This window comes from Mytilus trossulus, unplaced genomic scaffold (genome assembly GCF_036588685.1).
Source record: "Mytilus trossulus isolate FHL-02 unplaced genomic scaffold, PNRI_Mtr1.1.1.hap1 h1tg000343l___fragment_1__unscaffolded, whole genome shotgun sequence".
Classification (NCBI taxonomy): domain Eukaryota; kingdom Metazoa; phylum Mollusca; class Bivalvia; order Mytilida; family Mytilidae; genus Mytilus; species Mytilus trossulus.
Window position 1 is genome coordinate 851,154 of NW_026963332.1, and position 21,184 is coordinate 872,337.

Consider the following 21,184-nt stretch of genomic DNA (forward strand, 5'->3'; position numbering starts at 1 on the left):
GATATATATAGTTTTGTGACGTCTTTAACACAAAATAGAAATGAAAAAAAAAAGAAAGAGACAAATTTATTTCACTGTTTGACCTTGAAGATGTTATTGACAAATAATTTTTTTGGGAGATGTTTTGAACATTGTGACTTCAACACATTATACAGTACATGACTTGTTGAAAAGGATATAGATTTGAGAAAAAAAAGGACATAGATTTGTGACGTCTATGACGTAATGAAATAAGACACAGATTTAAGACTTGCATAGATCTGAGGCTAACATATACATGTGAAGTGTATTACTTTGTAATTTAATTTCATATTAATATTCATGAATGACAAACTGATTTGCTAAGAAAATTTAAAAAAAGTTATTTGTTTATCATACATTAAATACATATGAATTTTATTTCACTTTTTTTTTTTACATGTTATTTGAATGTCATTTCAACAATGAGTTAATATTGAAACAATATAAATTCTGTTTTCTATCAAAATGAAGATCAGTATTACATATCCTATTTCGTCCAGGAGATGATATTCTACATTAAAGCATTGTGTGATGGCATGCCTTTATTTTTCATAAGGTGTTTTTGCATGTTTATGTTTTCTATTTAAAAAGACAGAAAGTTAGATTTAAATCTATCACTGTTTCTGACTACAGGTGTAAACAGTATCAATATTACGATTTTATTCTTAGCTATACTTATAGATTGTTGTTGATCATCTAAAAGAGATTGCTTTTCTCGCTTGGGCCAGTACGGCGAAAGTGAGAAAAGCTATAGAGTAGAGATGACCAATGATAATCTGTTTATCGCTATTTTACGTATGACGACGTTGATAATTTCATTGACAACTGGCATGTGCTTCCTTAGTTACTAGCGATAATTTTTCATATCACTTAACTGTGCTGAGAAAGGAAATTATCAGTCAGTAAGATTAAAGGAAATTTTGTAAAATAGCGATAATAAGCTATACATTCTGTTATATGTTGTAAATTTATATCCTAGTACATCAGATTTCATTACATTTTATTTTGTTGAATTTCCCTCACAAAGATTGAGTGATTTTTTCAAACCTTTCTTTTCAAATTTGATTATTAAGTACTTTGTAATTGTCATATATATTTAAATGTATTGATTTATTTCAGCATAATATTTTTTTTGCATGTGTATTTTTTTAGAATTTTTTTTCATATATGTGGGAAATAATGCTTTAATCCAAAGTTTTATGATTTCTCAGACAGGAGTAGATCCAGTTTACCATAAACATTGTTAAACTATTTCAGACTCAATCACAAATAACCTTACATAAGTTACAACACAAGGTCTCACAATAGAAACAGATTGAATCTGAATTTAAGCTGACCAATTTAGTTACAACTTCTGATATTTTTGTAGACAGTTCTTGATCAAGATTAAAATGAATTGGACTGATCTTGAAATTTGATTATCAGATGATTGCTTTATGATGAAACAAGCTTTTAACTGAAGTATTCTACCTGACCCATTTCATATTTCCATAATCATAACAGATTTTGAAATGCAAAAGCGTTGCAGAACTTATTATTTTACATTTTAAACCTTAAATTCCATGCAGAATTAGACTCATTTTAAAGTGCTAGTCTACCTAAGAATCAGGCAGTGGTGAAAACATGAAAAACAAAAACCCACTCAGGTTGACATTAATTTATGTTCAAAATGTATATATATATAATGATGCAAAAATATACCATTTGTTTCATTGTACTGTTCTGGTAATTGGAGATAAAATTTGGTTTCAATGCACTAGAAATTAACAATTAAGGGGAGCTAACTCTGTAATTTGCTATCATTCTAACCAAAGCTTATCTAAAGATTTCTCAAGTTACCAGACACGCAGACACTAAAGACCTACCATTCCTAACTCAGGATGAGTGTTACATCAAAATAGGATGGATAGGTAAGTGGGTTTTTTACAGCCATGTTTTGATTTTTTTCAAAATTGCCTGATTCTTACAAAGACTGGTACCGGTACTTAAGATTTGATAATTATACATAATCTTTCTTGGCAAAGCAAAAAGATAGATGCAAGATTTGATAAGAGTACCCGAATATAGTGTGGATCAAGATAGCCTAAAGGATGTACCTAAGTGTAATTAAATAAATCCAGAATCTAAAATTTAGGCAAAATAGTTTACCCTGTATTGTATGGAAAAACACTAAGGAGTCAGAATATCAGACATAAATTCCAAAACCTCACCATAGTACATATAGAGTAATAGGTAGTTTCGTTTTTGATACTGACTATTTATCATGTGGAATATCTAGACGAGCCCATTAGGGCGAGTTAAGATATCCCACATGATATAGTCAGTATCAAAAACGAAACTACCTATTATTCTGTTTATCGGTAATTATGATGTCACACAGTGTATTGCCTAATATTTTCAGTGATACAGCCAGTTCATAGATACTCGAAAATATTAGGCAGTAAAATCAAAGGGAAAATATACGAATTACCGATAAATCCTTCAACTAGAAAAAAAATATGCATGTATCAGATCCTTCTTGGTTCAATGCAGTGTTTATTGTTTTTTTGTTTTTATGGCTGTCAAATAACCAATCACAGTTGACAAAGCCAATTGTAATTTGTTTGTAAATGCACATTGAGAACTCAGTATTGTTAATTGTTGTGTTTTATTGTATAATCATTTCACCTTTACATCACACAGTTCCAGATCAGTTTGCCGATAGCCATTACACCATGGTTCCCCCAGAAGGTATTACCTCCATTTATAGACACCCATTTATTTAGGTTCAGCTTCTTGATACAATTTATATTAAGTTACACTAATATTTTCCATATTTTAGTTTCACATTATTTTAGTTTATAACATTTAGGTTTATTTATATTTAACATCAGCATGAAACTTATTTTAATTTATTTTTATTTATTTTAAGAAAAATAAGAATTTTGTTTAGTTTGCCAAGTCCAGTTTTAATTTTTTTATTTGAATATTTTTGCATGTCAGATTATTAACAAGTCAATAACAGCAACAACGTTATTAATTTAGCCATTTTAGAAATGAAATACTTCAGTAAATTAATTGAATTTAAATGACTAAATGACACTTAATAATAGCTAAGCACATACATATTGTATTGTAAAACTTGTACAAAAAGTGAATTGTCTTAGTACATTAAATAGATTATTATAGTTCAGCTTTATATATGGAATCATTTATTTATATTGTAACTTGTCCAAATTTTTTGTAGAGCATTGTATTTGTTTTAAAATGCACAACTCCATGTAATTATATGTTAAATAATATTGAATTGTTTCTAGGCAACTTATACTGCTTTCAATGTAAAGATTAGCACAATGTAATTGTATGTGTGTATTGTCAATTTTTTGCAGCTACAATGAGGCAAGAGAAGGGATATCAGGGGCAACATGCTGCCCTTCCTGTCCTCCCACCACCAGTTCCCCCACCCCCAAGGGATCCATATTATGGCTATTATGATGGTAGATATGGTTTTAGAGTAGGTCATCTTGTGCATCTTGACCTTTTAACATTCCCATGTTCAAGAATTGTTTGTTATTCCACTAATAATGAAATTCCTTTTGAATTCAATTATAGAATATGTTGCAAGGAGTCAGTTGAAAAAAAAGTTGTTACCAATTGAACACAATTTTAAAAATGATACGTTTTAGTTATTTTTGACATTGATATTTTTTTTTATATTTGAGTTACCTTTAAAAGTGCAATTACAAAAGTAAACTCGTTATTTATCTAAAGGTTATAAAGAGTTTTAAGGTGAGAGTATGTGGGATGTTTTATATAATACTGAAGGTGACAAAAAAATAGGTTAGCTTGTTAAATCTTTAATAAACAATGTCATTTAAAGAAAAAACCAGAGCTAGAAAATCCTTTTTTGGTAGACAGAACGCTCTGATTTGATTTTTTTACCTGATTTAATCATTATCCAGGGACCTCAATGGTTCAATAAAGTTGAATCAATATTTATTTAGATGAAAAGATACTAATTTTATAACTATAAATATTATATAACAGTAGTTTGTCAATAGACTTTAATAAGTTATAAATGGCCAAAACACGAACTACAATAATAAAAAAAAAGGGATTCTATAAGTTAAGGAACAAAAAATGTAAACATATGTTTAAATTTGATCTACTATTGTAAATGGTTAAGGGTTAGGACCTGATACTGTACTGTCTTAAAAGCAAATTATAGGCTTCCTATACAATAGTTAAGCACTTAAATTCTAGCTACAATTAGTCAATTATTATTTTTACATGAGCAGGTACTGACCAATTGTTGATCCTAGAATAAAACTTAAACTTGTTTATACTTAAACCTCATGTTACTCAGTTAGTAAAAAAATGTATGTTTTTCTGAGTTCCATTCATAAATATATTTATAAATTGTGCAGGTGGGTGAACATTTTTGTTTTTCTACCCGTGTTAATTTGTGTTAATTTATAGGCGTTGAAAATCTTTGAAATTTTATGAATTGGCTAATTATGTGAGAAATTGTAGGTGATGTGACAATTGATTTATTTTGAAAGTGTTCAATAATACTGTTGCTGAGATTGCAGAAAATATTATTGCACTTGAATCATTCAGTAGACTTGATCATTGAATTGAATGAAATTTACAGCATTTGAAAAAATTTCTGTTATACAACGATATCAATGAAGCCCAATAACTGCTACTTTTAAATGTCTTAATAAGGATAACTTAGCATGCTGATGATTTGGGTCTTTATTGTTGATGTTTTTTGAGAGAATCTTCTTAAAAATGTATAATGTTATATATTGGGTTTGAAGATTTTAAGTTGAATTCAAGGAATAAACTTTAATACAAATGTAGAAGAAAAAATCTGAGCTATCTAATCACAATGAAAATTTTTTGAAGAATGATGCAGTTGTTTCTTCTGAAAATTCATCATATTTTGTAATTTAATCTACTGTCTGGTCCAGTATATAGACAATAACTGTTTAAATCTAGTGTGTTTAGGTATCAGCTGTTTTTGTATGAGGCTACAAAAAGGTGTAATGACTAATGTTAGCTTCAGTGAGCTATTATGTCTGTTTCAAGCCTAGTACAAATACAGCTAATATTTAGAGACACTAAAAAGTAATTGACTCTATCCTGCAATCAAATTTGTACATTTTTTTCCATCCATCCCAATCTTTGAATTTGTTTTTGAAAAAAAATTACATGACTTTATCATGGGCCGTAATGAGGACCCCAAATTGAAATGTGAAATATACAGTAATTTGACATTATGGTTCGCTTGCAACAGAATCAGCATACCACAAATCTTTATTAGTAAGGATGAAAGGTTGATTGCAGTATAAATATGTAAACTACAAGAAGTTTTTCTTAAAAGCATGGCATGTTATTTGGGCTGTTTAATGTAAACATAAGTGTGACCAAGGGGAGAAATTATGCAGGTTGTTCAACCATAATAGCAATTCCTTATCCATAATGAAGTGAAGTTAGAAATACACATGATTTTGTTGTTTTGCCAAAGTCTGCGTACAAGCCTGTAAAAAATTTGCCATTTGTTACACATTTAAATTTGTGGTAAACCTGTGTTCATGTAACTCACAAAAATTGGTATCTAACAAATAATAATATATTATGTTTTATATACACCAATATCAACAAACTATATAGTCTCATAATTGGGTGCGCTTGAGTGGAGGATGTCCTGGGTTTAAACTTGCTGCTTCTTGATGTATGTTGTTCATAACAACTTTGCATGATGTTTAAAGAAAGGTGTTTGGTTGAAATTAATTTTTGTTTAAATTTTGTGAATAATTCGTTTTATACTTGAAGGCAAATATTGACACTTACTTAGTATTTTTAACAGTAGAACATGTTGTAGTGCATATAATGAATTCTTCCTTTCTCCCTCCCAAATCATAAATCTTCCATACTGCTAACTTTTCAGTTACTAGACAATATATTAGTAAATTAGTTTATACAGAGGAGTCAAAAACGTAACATAATATTATAAGGAAAATGATTGGTGGACCATTAAATTATATATAGTATGATATACAACATTACCTTTATAACAGTTGAAGGTTCAGCACATGTGTTTCTGCAATCCTTTTCATGAAAGGGTAAATCAGATGAATAATTCTAACATGCTACATATTGTAGGGACAGTAAAGAAAACTAAGTCCATATGCCTTCAACACTTTCAATGGGCAATGGATGTTAAATTTATGTCCACCTAAGATATTCAAAATCAAATTTGATTTGCTGTAAATTAAGAAGTGTCGAATGATAAGTACCCTCATTCTGATTATTTAAATATAGACCTGTTGGCACTTTGTTCAGAAATCACAATAATAAAACTGGCATTTTTTTTCTATTTTTGAAAACTCCTAATAATAAATGCAAGCAATAATTTTTGAATTTACAGTATTTAGTACTTCAAAAGTTCCATAGAAAAAAATACCACAATGTATGGAAATCTATTTCTGGCTAAATGTCTTCTACTTAACAAATGACAATGCCCATGCAAACTGTTGATGGACATGTGCCCCGTTATAATGATATACAGACAGGTAGGCAAATACAACTAGACAATTAGACATCTGTTTGTTCTCATTTCATAGATGACGTGCAACCTGTCAAATTAATGGTTGCATGCTTATCACCCAAATGAATTTTTATTGGGCAAGACAGTAATATATCAGGGAAGAGTACATAGAGTGGGGGGCTCATATTCGCCGTGGACACAATTTCGCCGTTTTATGATTTTGAGGTGTAAAAACTTCAAAGGATGGTTGAAATGGAAGAAATATGCCATTAAATTATATTTTTATAACAAATATAATTATTTTTTTAAATGAGACTAAATTTCGGCACTTCCGGCAAAGGACCGAAAAATGATTTCAAAGAAGCATTCCTTAGTAATTCTTTGGTTGATTGCCCTAAATTTTAGTTTTTTTTTACACCTTTCAAATGTCTGCTATTCGTCTATAATGAAATTTATTTGATAAATATTGTTTAAAGCTGCAGTTATTTGGTTTTAAATAGATATGTAAAAACGGCAAATATGTGTTCCCCGTTGACAAAACATTCGGAAATTTCAAACACCCTTTAATCCAACTTTTCAGATGATTTTACTAAAAAAAAACACGTTTTCAAGCTAAAAATATTTTGCATTTGAAGTTATCTTCATATAGAAATATCGGTATACTTCAAAAACATCAAGACCTGAACATAAGCTGAAGAAAACATGAAAAGATATGGCGAAAATGAGCCCCCCCCCACTCTATAGTTTTGAAATTTAAACAAATTGGCTGCTAATAGCGATTTATTATTTTCAACTATATTTATTTTCATGTCAAATTTTATTTGATGTTAATTGCTGTGAATTTTGAATTATATTGGAGTATATAACATTTTAAATATGTACGGTATGTAATAGTAGTAAAATTGACAGTTTTGACAAAAAAAATGTTCAGGAATTATTTTTGTTTTGTATTTATTTCTATTATGATTGGTGATAAGTCCTGGCTTATTATACCTCATCAGCCAGGGAATATTTTTTAAAAGTTTATTATTTGACTAAAATGGACTGAAGTTGAACCAGCATTTAATTGACAAATGATTGTTCATTTAATGTTAATTTCAGATGGGGATATACCACCTCGTCCACCACTGCCTCATGAGACTGCCCCTGCAAGACCCCCACCTCCTGATACAGATGATGAAGAAGATTTCCCTGTCCCACAGGCTAATCAACCCATCATGGTCAGTTTTGCATATTACCTTACCTCCTAAACATTTATAGGAATATTGAGAGTGACCACGTGGAGACTATATTTTATGGGGTAAGTAGGCAGGGTTTATTTCAAAACAAGGTTAGTAACAGTGTTATGTCCCTTTATAAAAACAAAAGGATGTTGAGGAAATATCTGAAACGACATTTCACCCTGACCACAGACAAAGAAATTGAACGATTGAAATACATGCAGAAAACACATGATATAAAAGCTAACAAGTTGTTATTGTTGGCATTTGTTTTGTATAGGCCAATGGCTGAACATATGTTGTCACTGACGGCCTACAAAAATCACATTTACAAATTTTCAATTTTGAAAATACACAGCTATTTCACAAGTTCTAAAATTTCAGATTAAAAGAAATCCAGAAAGATCATGAAACTTCTTTAATCATTATGTAATGATCATATATTGTTTTATGTTGTAGATGGCAGCACATGCCCTCCATATGGAGACAAAGCAGTGGTCAAGTAAAGATAATGAGATAATAGCTGCAGCCAAAAGAATGGCTCTCCTTATGGCCAAACTTAGTCAGTTGGTCAGGTAATACTTTTAGATCATAAATCAGGGATGAAGGGTAAAGGGTGTACCTTGGAATATTCAAATTCATTGCTTTTTATACTTATACTGTATGTACAAATTGATTTTACCAAATCGATGCAAAAAATAAAAAGTTTATGATGTTAAAAGTTAAGGTTAAAAATAGATTTAATTCTAAAAAAGCATATTATAAAGTGAAGAAGATTTAGCTTGGTGATTAATGACCTACACAATAACTTTTAATGCTCTAAGTAGTACAGTATCAAAGAAGTTTTTGCTGAAGCATTCTTATGTATATGCTCAGATGACATTGAAAAATCATGTTCAGTACAAATTCAAGTGAAAGAGGAGATACTGGATATTGGGGCTTTCACATTCAAAAACAATTGCTAGACTGATATTTAATAATTATCTATGATTTATATCACACCATTTTAGTATGTACATGTACTTATACTCCAATATATATATAATTTTCAGTTGGGAAAGGTAAAGGTTAAATTGATAGTCTTTAGCCTTCTTCAGTTCAGGCATTTATCTACTATTAACATTTCTAATTGAAATGTCTCATTTAACATATATGCATTGAAACATCATAATTTCTTTGTTTCTTAGCTGTGGCACACATATCTTCTTCACTCAGATGAAAAATCATGATGCTTATCAAAGCCTGTTGTACTTCTATCGGTAAAACAAGAGTTAAAACCCAGACTGTTTGATCCTTCCAAACAAAGAACCTACAGATTTGCTACAAATTTAGCATTCACTTTGTGCCATTTCTACTGATAAAATCAGTATGCAGTGATTTGTTTACTTTTATATTCAAGAATCAATAATTTTGATGGGTCATCTCAGAATATTGAAAGATATATAAAGATTGTTTAAATTCCATATAAATACCGGGTAATTCAGGTTGTAAGAAAATTTAAAATTCAAAATTACTATATGTAGATATTAAATCCAGGAAAGAGATTTGGACTCACAAAATTTATCAAAGTGTTAATATAATTTTTTTAATAAGAAATCAGCAAATGCAAATATTGATGATAACAATAAATTGATTCAGTATTGGTTAAATAGTTTTTGGGATACCCTGCTAAGGTAATCTATAAATACATTTTGTAAAATTCTGTGTTGCATTTAAGGAATTAAAAATCCACCCTTTCAACTTTCAGGTAGACAGAAGTTTTGATTATTAAAAAAGGTGTTTTTCTCTTAGTCTTTCCCTTTGATTATGATTTTCCTTCCAGTCACAAACATTTTACCAGGAAACAGCACAAGTTGATACTCCTTATGAGCATGAAAACAAATACCCTGTAATTTATATTTTCTGAAGGCAATATTTTAAACAGTATATATATTGTAGATTAGTGTAAACGATGTATATAAGGCACACACCAATAGCATTGTGTAAAATCAGGTGCACAATCAGTATTTATATCTTACATGATAATATCTTTGTATGATAACTCAAACAAATATGGTATACACCTGTCAACAGTTCTGGACCACAAATCTGAAAAGTAATTTCATCAACTATTAAATAATGCAGCAAAAATAACAAGTCATTTGTACACTTCAATGCAAAGACTCAACATTCTATCATCTTAATAATGCATGAAACACAATACTTGTTAAAACCTTAAATCAATTGATCTGAGGTTCTGTGGTTCTGTAAATAACTAAATACATGAAAAATGTAAACAAAATCTAAGCATGCTTGAGATGCAGAAAAAGTCTGTCAAATCTTAAAAATATTCAAATATATTCTTAATTATGTAAAGACATTTTACATGCTTTAAAATGAATGGCAGAATGAAAATCTTTCATCTTAATACGTTGTATTGATTATTATATGATTGGCCATTTTCTTGAAATGTATATTAAACTTTCTTTCTGTCTTAGTCTGTTCTCAACTCTGGCTTTGCATAAAATGAAATTACAGTTAAAACATGCTAAAACATTAAGGCTATGAGAAGAAATTACTGTCATTTGAAATATAGAAATCTTAGAATGCATTTACTTCTAAAAAAATAATGTCACAGAAAAAATATTTGAAGAAGAAAAAGATTCATAAAGCTTTTCATGTTGGCAATGTCCACTTTTATATTTGTACATTATATTTTATTTGAATTATGTATCATAGGGTACCACTATAATTGTTTTTAATCATGTATCATAGAGTAGCACATATCATTATTCCAATGTGAAATGTATCCTTTTATTACTTGTAATGATTATTATTGAAATAGTATCTAATGGAAGCATTGCATTATACAATAATTGACTGTATTTCTGTAGAGGTGAAGGTGGTTCTAAGAAGGATTTGATAGCCACAGCTAAGAATATAGCCGAGTCATCAACAGAGGTGGCCAAACTGGCACAGAAGTTAGCCGCTGAGTGTACTGATAAAAGGATGAGACTGGTAATATTATATATGCTACTGATGGTGCAAGGGCTTTATAGCCAGTCAAGGTTGTTAAAAACTTCCATCATCATTTTCTATGTAAAAGCACAATCATATATCATGGTCGTTAATCTAAGAAATTGTGTGAAATGACATTACTTCTTTTACTTATGAATCATAAAAGAGCAACATGTCAAGATTTTTATGAAATTTTGCATGCAACTAGCGATTGTTGAATTTCATCTTAATATTGATGAGGGAGGAGCTAGATAAGGCTATCTTTTCTGTACCTTATTGTCAATTTGAATTTCAAAATGAGAGTATTTAGATAAATTAAATAACATACTTTGTTTAAGTTTATAATACCATTACATTATTTAAAACCTAAATCCCAGAAGAATCTCTTAGTTTTGTAAATTTTGCCGGTGATTAGTTAAATCAATGTTTTTGATATCAGTAAGGGCATTTAGACCTGTTTTAAACTTCTATAAATATTTATATAGATGTATTTCCTTTAAACAGAACTTATTGCAAGTTTGTGAGAGAATTCCTACAATTGGTACCCAGCTAAAGATTTTATCAACAGTGAAGGCAACCATGTTGGGAGCACAAGGTATACACTTATTTATCAATCATCAGCCTACCTTCATTTTTAATATTTTTACATTAATTTTAAATCTTTGCAAAGTTTTTATATACATACTGTAGTGCAAATTGATAATTGTTTTATCAATATTGGTTAAACATTAGAAGTTTAACATTTGTTTTGCTGCTAACTTTCTTTTGACCAGGGCAGTGTAGGTATTGTTAAGTTAAGCTGTGATCTGACCATGTTCTATATATTGTAAGTATAAATGATGCTCCCATAAAATCCTGTGTGTCAGGTAACATAGTATATCTAGAAAAAAAAAAGACAGGAATAAGATATTTTATAAATTGTATGGATTCAGCTATTAATTTAACCTTATAAACTTATAACCAAGATAGAAAAAAAAATCATCAGAATTTTGTTTTTGTAAATAACACGTTTTAGAGTAATGAATCAGTCTCCTTTAGTATACTTTTAATGAAAGAAAATAAGTAAACCCAGTGATATTTAAGGGAGATATGTGAGATTTAAACATTGCAAGTATGGAGCAGGCATATTCAAATACAACATTAGGTCCTTTACTGTATTTCAAGGAAACATTTACAGCTGTCGATCCCATGAAAATGTCATAATGATTTATTTCTACCATAGAACCTGTACCAGCCCCAGACGGTGGTGAAATATCTTGCGGTAAAGTTAATTTAGCATGGGATGACCCTGACTTGTAGTTGATGACTAATAATTGAGAGTTTTCCTAAAGTTTGTCAGTAGTGATGATTTAGATTTGACCAATGAATGCAGTTTTTACCAGTGAATTTCCTCCCAGCACGTTATAATGACCACCACTAATCCTTGTGATGTGATGTTTTCAAATATGTTCCTACTGTTCAAATTTTGAATTTAGGGGTACCTCAAGATGATATGTTGACCTAATTATTGCTATAATCTGATCAAACTATAGACCACAGTAAACATGTTACCCTTTGTTGTTATTCTTTCTGGAATACCTTCAGTATCATTCCTATCAGTAAAGTATTAGATCACTTGGCATTTTCTTTTCAAAGCTATGAAATTTATTTGAATTTTTAAAACTACAAAAAAATTTCAGGTAGGACCATGGTAAATGTAAGGTAAATTTACCAGAATTATTCTGCTTCATTCCAGTAATATTGATTCTAATACCTTACAAATGTTTGAATAGCTTAAGTTCAGTTGATAAACAAAATAGTGAATAATAAATGAGGTTTTGGTTAATACAAATAGTCCTATGTTTAAAGTTGTTCTGAAGTTTTGATGCTGGCTTTTGATATGACCTTTAATTATTTGTTTTCCTATGAAGAAGTCTTAAAACAAATAAATCTTGTGGGTGTCATTTCCTTTTACATCATCTCCCCTCTTCCAAGTTTTACAAAGACAGTAGGGGATAAGGAAAACAACTAAGTTGTGTGATTTCTCCTTCATATTTAGCTAATTTGATATTCACATGATTTGACTCCAGATTGATGTGATAGCACTGATTAAATTATTATAATCAATATGAGTTAGGAATTGACATACAAAAGAACCAACTATTCCAGACAAATATAAAATCCCAACTTCCTGAGTTTCATATGTATTTTTTTCCCTGTAAAATTTAAAAAATATTATCCTTTTGAGTAGATAAAAAATCATCCATATCAGGAATGTTCAGATCCAATATTGTCAGAGCAAAAGATGTATAATACGAAAATGCATGGGTTAAAATGTTTTGGATTAAAAAGCTTTGATAAGCTTTCTTGGTTCCACTTTCGAATATATTATATTGAACAAACCGTGGATGGTAGTATAAATCATAAAGAGGTAAGAATGTTGAGTACCATAAAAGTTTTCATAAAGTAAATCTTAATGGTATAACTTTTGCTGGATATTGAAAATATTTGTAAATAGTTATCAAAATAAACATTTAGTGTGAATCAAAAAAAAATTATGAACTGACCATTTTATGTGTTGGTTCTTAGTGTTAGGTCTTTGTGGAGTAATTGTCTATTTGGCCATTATTCCATATCATATTCTTATTTGTATGTAATAAGTAATATTTTATGTCTTTCATTTATGAACAGAACAGGAGTGTATGAATTTTATATTTTAATGCTTTTTAATTCTTTACTGAAATCCTCTGACCCGAATGTTGACCCAGGACAATACAAATGTTACTAACCAACATTGCATATTAAGCATCATGATGACTACTTTCTTTCAATAAGCTCTACAATTTTAATGACACAATGCCTTTGCTTTCTTAAATGCATGATGAATATTTTGCCAATTCTTTTAATGATAAACCTACTATCAAGACTTAATGCAAATTGTTTTTTCATCGTTGAATTATATATCTTTGAACTAAAAAAATTATCAGTCCATTCACATGAATTTCAAAAAAAATTAAGCAAATTTTTTTTTTTTTATGAGATCAAAATTTTACATATAAGTTTTAATAAATGCAATACTTATTCCAAAGCATTTATTAGAATAATTTAAATTCTGTCTATTTTGAAATAGTAAAATTATTGAAATTTTATTAAAGTATTTCAGAATTTAAAAACAGAAACTAAATACAGCTGGGTTTATCATTAAAGTACATAGCTTTGTATTGATTGACAACTAATATATGCTTTTTTGTTTTGTTTTTATTTCTGCCTGCTTCTGTAACCTGTTGCCATGGAAACAGAATCCAGTAAGTTTAAGCCACAAGTGATGTATTTAATATTAGATAAAGGAGAATATCGAGAACTCAGGCTTCTACAATAACTTGACTAATTTTACTTATTGCTGCTTGTTGGGATAAGAGAATAACATATTTCATTAATAAAATGCATTCTTATCATTTAAAAAAAACTTACTTCATATTTCATGCAAATACTTTTATGACAGTGTAGGACTTTTATACAATTAAATTTTGCAAATGTATGCAGGAAAATGGGAGTTAAATTTCTTGATGTTACGGTTTGTAGTAAATGTTTCACACACTAAATAATTCAATTTTCTGCCAAAAGAAATAAAAACAATGACTTGATAATGATATATATATTGTAGAACCCTGAATAATTATCATAACTTATTGTGGTTATGGTTTATATGTGTCTCTATTGTCTGCAGAGCATGTTGATTATTTTTAAAATTATGCTGTGGATTGATTTATTTTACGTGGGTACCAATTTTAGTGGATTTAGTAAAATTTACAATTTCTAAAATATTTGATTTCATGGTTTTACCAAAATTTACATACAAGCCTATAGAAGTTTGTAATTTGTTGATCATTTAAATTCCTGGTTCACCTGTACCCACAAAATCCACAAAATTGGTATCCAGCAAATAATGATGAATCAACAATATTTCAAACAAATTAAGTGCTGATAAAACCAATTGAAGATCTCTAGCAGGGACATATAATATGTTTAAAACTGCAGCTGCTAGGCACAGCATGATTTGTGTTTTGTCTTGTTGTTGAGCATGATGCAGTGTGTTTTGACTTGGACGTGGTTCTTTAATATTTCTATACTTTGACTAACAAAAATAAGTCTTCATCAAGATTATACATGCATTGTTTGATTTGAATGATTAAAAAATGCCCATTTCTGCATCTGCATCTTCATATGAGTATGTTTTAAACAATTTCATATAAGAATGAGTATTATATAGATTGGGCTTGGTGAATAATGGTATAATGATAGCAAATATGGTACAATTTTACAAGTGGTTTATTATTTAAGTCAGTGTATGTATGTGAAAAGCTTTAAATTTTCAATTGTAAAAAATGCTTATTTGGATCAAAAGGATATAGATCTTTATCTTTGAATTATTGTTTTTACTTTGATGCACATATTATTCAGCTTTGTATAATATAAAGTAAAAAAAAATCACATTTTGTATTGTGAAACCAAGTCCTTATAAAAAAAATTCCTTAACAGTAGGTTTCGGCTTTTCTGTGGTGAAAAAAAGTGAAGAGTTTCAAAGTTAATGTTTTACTTTCAGTACACAATCCTTACACCTAAACAGAAGCTTTTATATGAAATTAATCTTAGACATGTAGTTTATTACAACCTATAAGAAACTCAAATGGAAAATTCTGAAGCAGTTTTAAGTTTATCAATTTATATTAAAGGTTTCTTAGATTCAAATGCTTTGATATTTTCTTGATTCAATAAATATAAAAAACAAAAAATTCAGGAATATCAAAATTCAAAAATTCCATTATGAAAACCATCCTTTTGCAAGTGAAATAAAAGAACCATGTACCCCTATGTTGCTCTAATTTCATTTGTCCAAGGGGAATAGTTTAGAAAAAAACAGATTTTCAAACTTGTTTAATCAATTGCTGATATAAACCTTTGATATAAGTTTGATTTAAATTTAACAATAATTATACACATGTGAGTGCTAACAACACAAAATTCCATATTTTATATTTCCAAGGGATATAACTTTTTTCAAAATAGTTGATCAGCACTGGTTTTCCAGCATATCAAAGACTTGTAATTCAGTGGTTGTCGTTTGTTAATGCGTTACATATTTGTTTTTTGATAATTTTGTCATATAAATAAGGCTGTTAGTCTTCTCGTTTGAATTGTTTTACATTGTTATCGGGGCCTTTCATAGCTGACTATGCGATATGGGCTTTGCTCATTATTGAAGGCCATGCAGTGACCTATAGTTGTTAATTTCTGTGTCATTTTGGTCTCTTGTGGACCTTTGTCTCATTGGCAATCATAGCACATCTTCTTTTTTTTTTTATATTTACTGATATAAACCTCTGATATAAGTTTGATAAAAAATCTTGCAAGAATTTAACATGTGATAGTGCTTACAAGACTAAACAGACAGACAGATGAAAGCCTGGTATTTCTAAGTCTTTTGCTTTGCATTGCTTTGGGGACAATAAATACTTCTATAGAAGTTGATAAATTTTCATGAAGACAATTTTAGATCAATTGTTTTAACAAAATATAAATAATAGCATATACATATTGATTTCTTTTCGTTTTTCAAAATACTGTTGTGCAAAAATTAACTTCAAGTATAGGAATGTCCAGTTTAAATACGTCAGAATTAATCTTATAAGTTATTTCACCTGGATTAATTTATTTTTTCAGTCGTGAATTTATCAGTAATTTTAGTTAAATTTCTTATATATATCATTTAGAAGTTTTAGTTAGTGCATTTCCAAGAAAATTATAAATAATTCTCAGTTATATTTAATCATACCTGCCAACTTTTCAAAATGCCCCTGGGGGTTTTGCATGCAAGATTGCTGTCATAGTCCTAAAAAAAATTCAAGGGGGCCTTCAAATACATTTTAAAGTTGTTTTTGGCTTCTTCATACTTTTATAAGCCTGGAAACATTGTAAAATTAAGTGTTTTGTTTAAAATTGTGGACAAAATTGCTCTTTCAAAATTTCAATTTGGTAGCCTCCATGGGGGATATCCCCCACAAATAGTGACAGTTGGCAGGTATGTTTAATGTTGGCCACCTTGAAGAACATGTGATAAATTCTTATAGACAAGCAACACCTCTTTGATGTCAGTCAGTGAGTGGTCTTAGATTATCGCTTGGAGATTGTTTATCAGCTATAGAACAGGTGTATTTTACTGTTGTTTTCTCACATTTTGCATGAAGTGCTAGACTTAAGCACTTTTAAACTTGAAACACTAAAGCGATACAATTTGACCTTAAAAAATCTATTAATTATAATTGACCAATTTTTGTACATAGGAAATTGCCTCTATGTAGAAAACTTTGGAAAAAAACCCACTCTTGTTTCTAAACTTTAAAACAAGTTTTCTTTGATCGTAGGTTCTGAAGAGGATCAAGAAGCCACTGAAATGTTGGTTGGTAATGCCCAAAATCTGATGCAAGCTGTGAAGGAAACAGTTCGTGCTGCTGAAGCTGCCTCCATCAAGATCCGTGTAGACTCTGGTTACCAGATTCGTTGGCATCGTAGAAGACCATGGTACACCACCACTTCTTAAGAAAACCAATGCTAGGATTTTTAAATTGATAGACAATACAAATGAAGATCAGATATATTTACAATCATTTTTATCGTATTCTTAGAAGAACTATTAAAGATACTGTTTTAGATATGTTAACAGAAAAAAGATGGGTTTTTTTTGTAAAGCATTTTTGTTATATTTGTAGTAATGAAAAAATTTGATAAATGTAATCATGGAATAATACATCTAATTTGATGTAAAATTAGTGCTTTTTTTTAGATATAGCAAAATATGCACACCTAGTGACTGCTGATATTTTTTCCACATTTTTTAGATGTGTAAATGTTTTGCATGGTACATATACTGTATATTTGTTCACACTTTTCATTCATTATTTTAATATAACACATGTATGTGGGTTTATTGTCAGCATTAATTTACAGCTATCTGTTGGAATTTCTTTATGAAATATTAACTTTAACACCAAATGTTCATTTAAATATTGCTTATTGAATAACTACAATATGTTGAGTAACGTGACTATGAGCCTGGTACCATGTTTTAATATTGCTTATTGTATAACTGCAATATGTTGGGTAACGTGACTTTGAGTCTAGTAACATGAGGCTAAACTTTGTTTTCAATCGTGTGAACAAATAGGTTTTTACCAAATTGATCTACACCCTAAAGTTGTTTTCAGTTGTTGAACTAGATTTCTGAAGAAAAAATTTGATATAATTATCATTCCTTTTTATAAGTACTTAAACTATTTTTCAAATAGTGCCTGTGAAGTAAAAACAAGATAAGTGAATTAATTCTCTTGATAGAGCAATTTACCATCGTTCATATTAATTACCAATTTGTTTTAAATGTCAGTCCACCTGTGAAATAGCTTCATTTTGATATTTGAACACGCTTTATTTTGGAAAGTTTGGTATGTTTATTTAATAGTATATAGAGATTTTAGTTCATTTAAACATGTGAAAATAAATGGTGCTATGTATATAGAATATGCAAATAAATATGTAGTTTTACATAGATTTCTATCAATATCAAATTTGATGCATTTTATACATTAATGAGAATGAATGATGATACATGTCTGTAAAATGATTATGATAAAATCAGCCATTTTGTGTAAATTCTTACAGAAATCTTTGTATGTCATGAATTACTTTAAATTTAAGTTACAAGTATGGTATTTGTTTTAAGGTGATACAAATCCTAACAGCTTTTGAAAATTAATGTCTATTCTATCTGAAATGGCTAATTTATTAGAAATACATAAAAACTTTTCCTCTTCTTGAGGTTTGGATATTTGAAAAAAAATCTTAATCTGCATTGATAATGTAAGGTTGGTTGGTATGAGTTGTATTACTGAGATAAATTGTACATTTTTAGACAAAGCATGTTGAGATGTTATTATTTTTAGTTTTATTTAATATATTGCTTGTTTGGTTTTATTATTAATTATAATTTGTTTTGTTTTGATTGGATATATCTTGATAGGAATTTTTTTTTACTTGATTAAAGATATTATGAACTTTTTTTTTTTTGCTAAATAATTGAAATAATGAACTGTCATGGTATCAAGAATCTGAATGCAGAATAGAAGATTTTTTTTTTGGTTTTCAGAAAATCTTTTCTAAGCAATATCAATTAAAAAACTTGATTCCTGCATAACTTTGTACTTAAATTTGAAAATATCTAAAGTTCTCTTTTAGGTTTTATTCATATAATGTGTTGACCATTAAACAACGATTTAAAGAAAGGATTTAAAAAAATTAATGGAAATAATAGTAGATTGAATAAAAGATTGCATTTTTAAATGATATTTCAAATAAAAAAGCATGTGTGGCAGTAATAAAAAAATTATGATTCAATTATAATGGGGATACCCCCTGGATGTGCCTTTTTTTAATTGTGTTTACCTCTTCTGATCCATTTGATATTATTGCAGACTTGAGGAAAGAAATAGTTTACATTTAAGAAGTTTTTTTTATGTGTTGATAAAGCTAGAATATATACATCATAATGAAGAAAAATATTCTCATATAGTCAGTTGTTTGTTTTGGTATTAAAAATCTTTGATAAAGAAAGTAATTCTCACTTTAAAAAAAAGTGTTCATTTGTATATTTATGAGTTGTTTTAGATAAAGTTTGACCTATTGTTTCACAAAAGCAAATTTAGTGGCACAATTTAATTTTAAAATACATATAGAGTGTTTTGGAATATATTAAAATATCATATATTAAGCATATGTAGATGCTATTACTACCTAACCATGATGTTGTTTACCTGACCTAAGCGAAAAGAAATTCTTCTTTGATGTTACACTTGATATGTGTTATCCTCCTTTCAACATTTTTTTTAATTTGAATTTAATGTGATTCCATAAGCAATCTGTTGGTTTTTTAAAGTTGAAAAAAACCCACACAACTTAATTTTGTCTAAATTGTCAATCATAAATTTTACACTAGCAACGACTTGCAATACCATAGATAGTCTTTCATATTTACCCAGTTGTTAGTTTATATATAGCTATTGGCTTATTTGTACAAGATATACAACTTTACAACCAATAAACATTTTATAGAAATAGAATGCCTATATTTTCATGTTTTAATAGTACCCACCTCCCTTACGACTAGATGATATAATACTGATGACTAGTATGCCCAATGTGCATATAGAATCTACCACTGTATCGAGTGTAAATAAAGGCAACAGTAGAATATTGCTGTTCAAAAGTCAAAAGTTGATTAGGAGAAAACAAATTGGTTTTATAAACCAAAACCGAGGGAAACTCCTCAACTGTATGAGGAAAACTATGAAACAACATAACACTTTAGTGCAACAAAAAACAAACAAGAATGCAACATACATAGAAATTAACTATTAGATAAAAACTGCCATTATATGATATTTATCCATTTGAGACATTTAAATTCTCGAAAATTAACCAACAGGTCAGTAAAGGATAAAAAAGAATTAGTGAAAATGTAACAATAGCTTTTACTTCAAAGTGCAATGATACTTCACTTTTTGCTGTCAATAAGACAATTGGTACATCAATCCACCATTTTCTACATTAGACAATGCCTGTACCAAGTCCGGAATATGACAGATGATATCCATTCGTTTGATGTGTTTGGACTTTTGATTTTGCCTTTTGATTTTGGACTTTCCTTTTTGAATTTTCCTCGGAGTTCAGTTTTTTTGTGTTTATACTTTTTAGACTACATGTTCAGTTAATCTCCTCAAATAAAGCTATAGAGATTTTTAAATGTGAAAAATTCAATCAACAATATGCTTCTTGATAGTGTGAAGAATATTGGTAATATAAAAATCACACATTTAAGGAATGTGAAGGATTGGTACTAGCAAACAGTTTTGGTCTTTACTATAAAATTAATGACCAAGTTATGGTTCCAATATTGAAAGTCTAATCAAATGAATTAGCATCAGTTTTCATTATACACAATATCCAAATAACATACTTGGTATTTACAAACCAAATTTTGTTTGAATTTTTCATTGTCTGATAAAGATTACTCCAAGTTTGCTTCACAATTACCAGCATTCATTTAGCAATTAAAAACCATACTTCAGTTATTGAGAAACTGCCCAGGGAAGTGTGAATGAGATGCATACATCCTTAAAAATACATAAATGACATCAAAGTTTTTTTTATACCAGTTTGTTTAATCCTGTTACCGACTGACATTTTGAATGAGTGATAATTTGCATGACGATTGATGTTTAAATGGTAGGAAATGCTGGTCATATCGACGATACCAGGCCTGCTATTTTTGGAGTCTATGCGAGTCCCTCAGTGTTTTTTTGTTATCTAGATTTGTCAATTTCCA

General features: G+C 29.1%; 1 pseudogene; it reads left to right on the top strand.

The window, feature by feature from the left end:
* The window catches only part of LOC134701787 (vinculin-like), a 41,883-nt pseudogene extending 21,964 nt beyond the window's left edge, over positions 1-19,919 (top strand).
* The last annotated feature ends 1,265 nt before the right edge of the window (positions 19,920-21,184 follow it).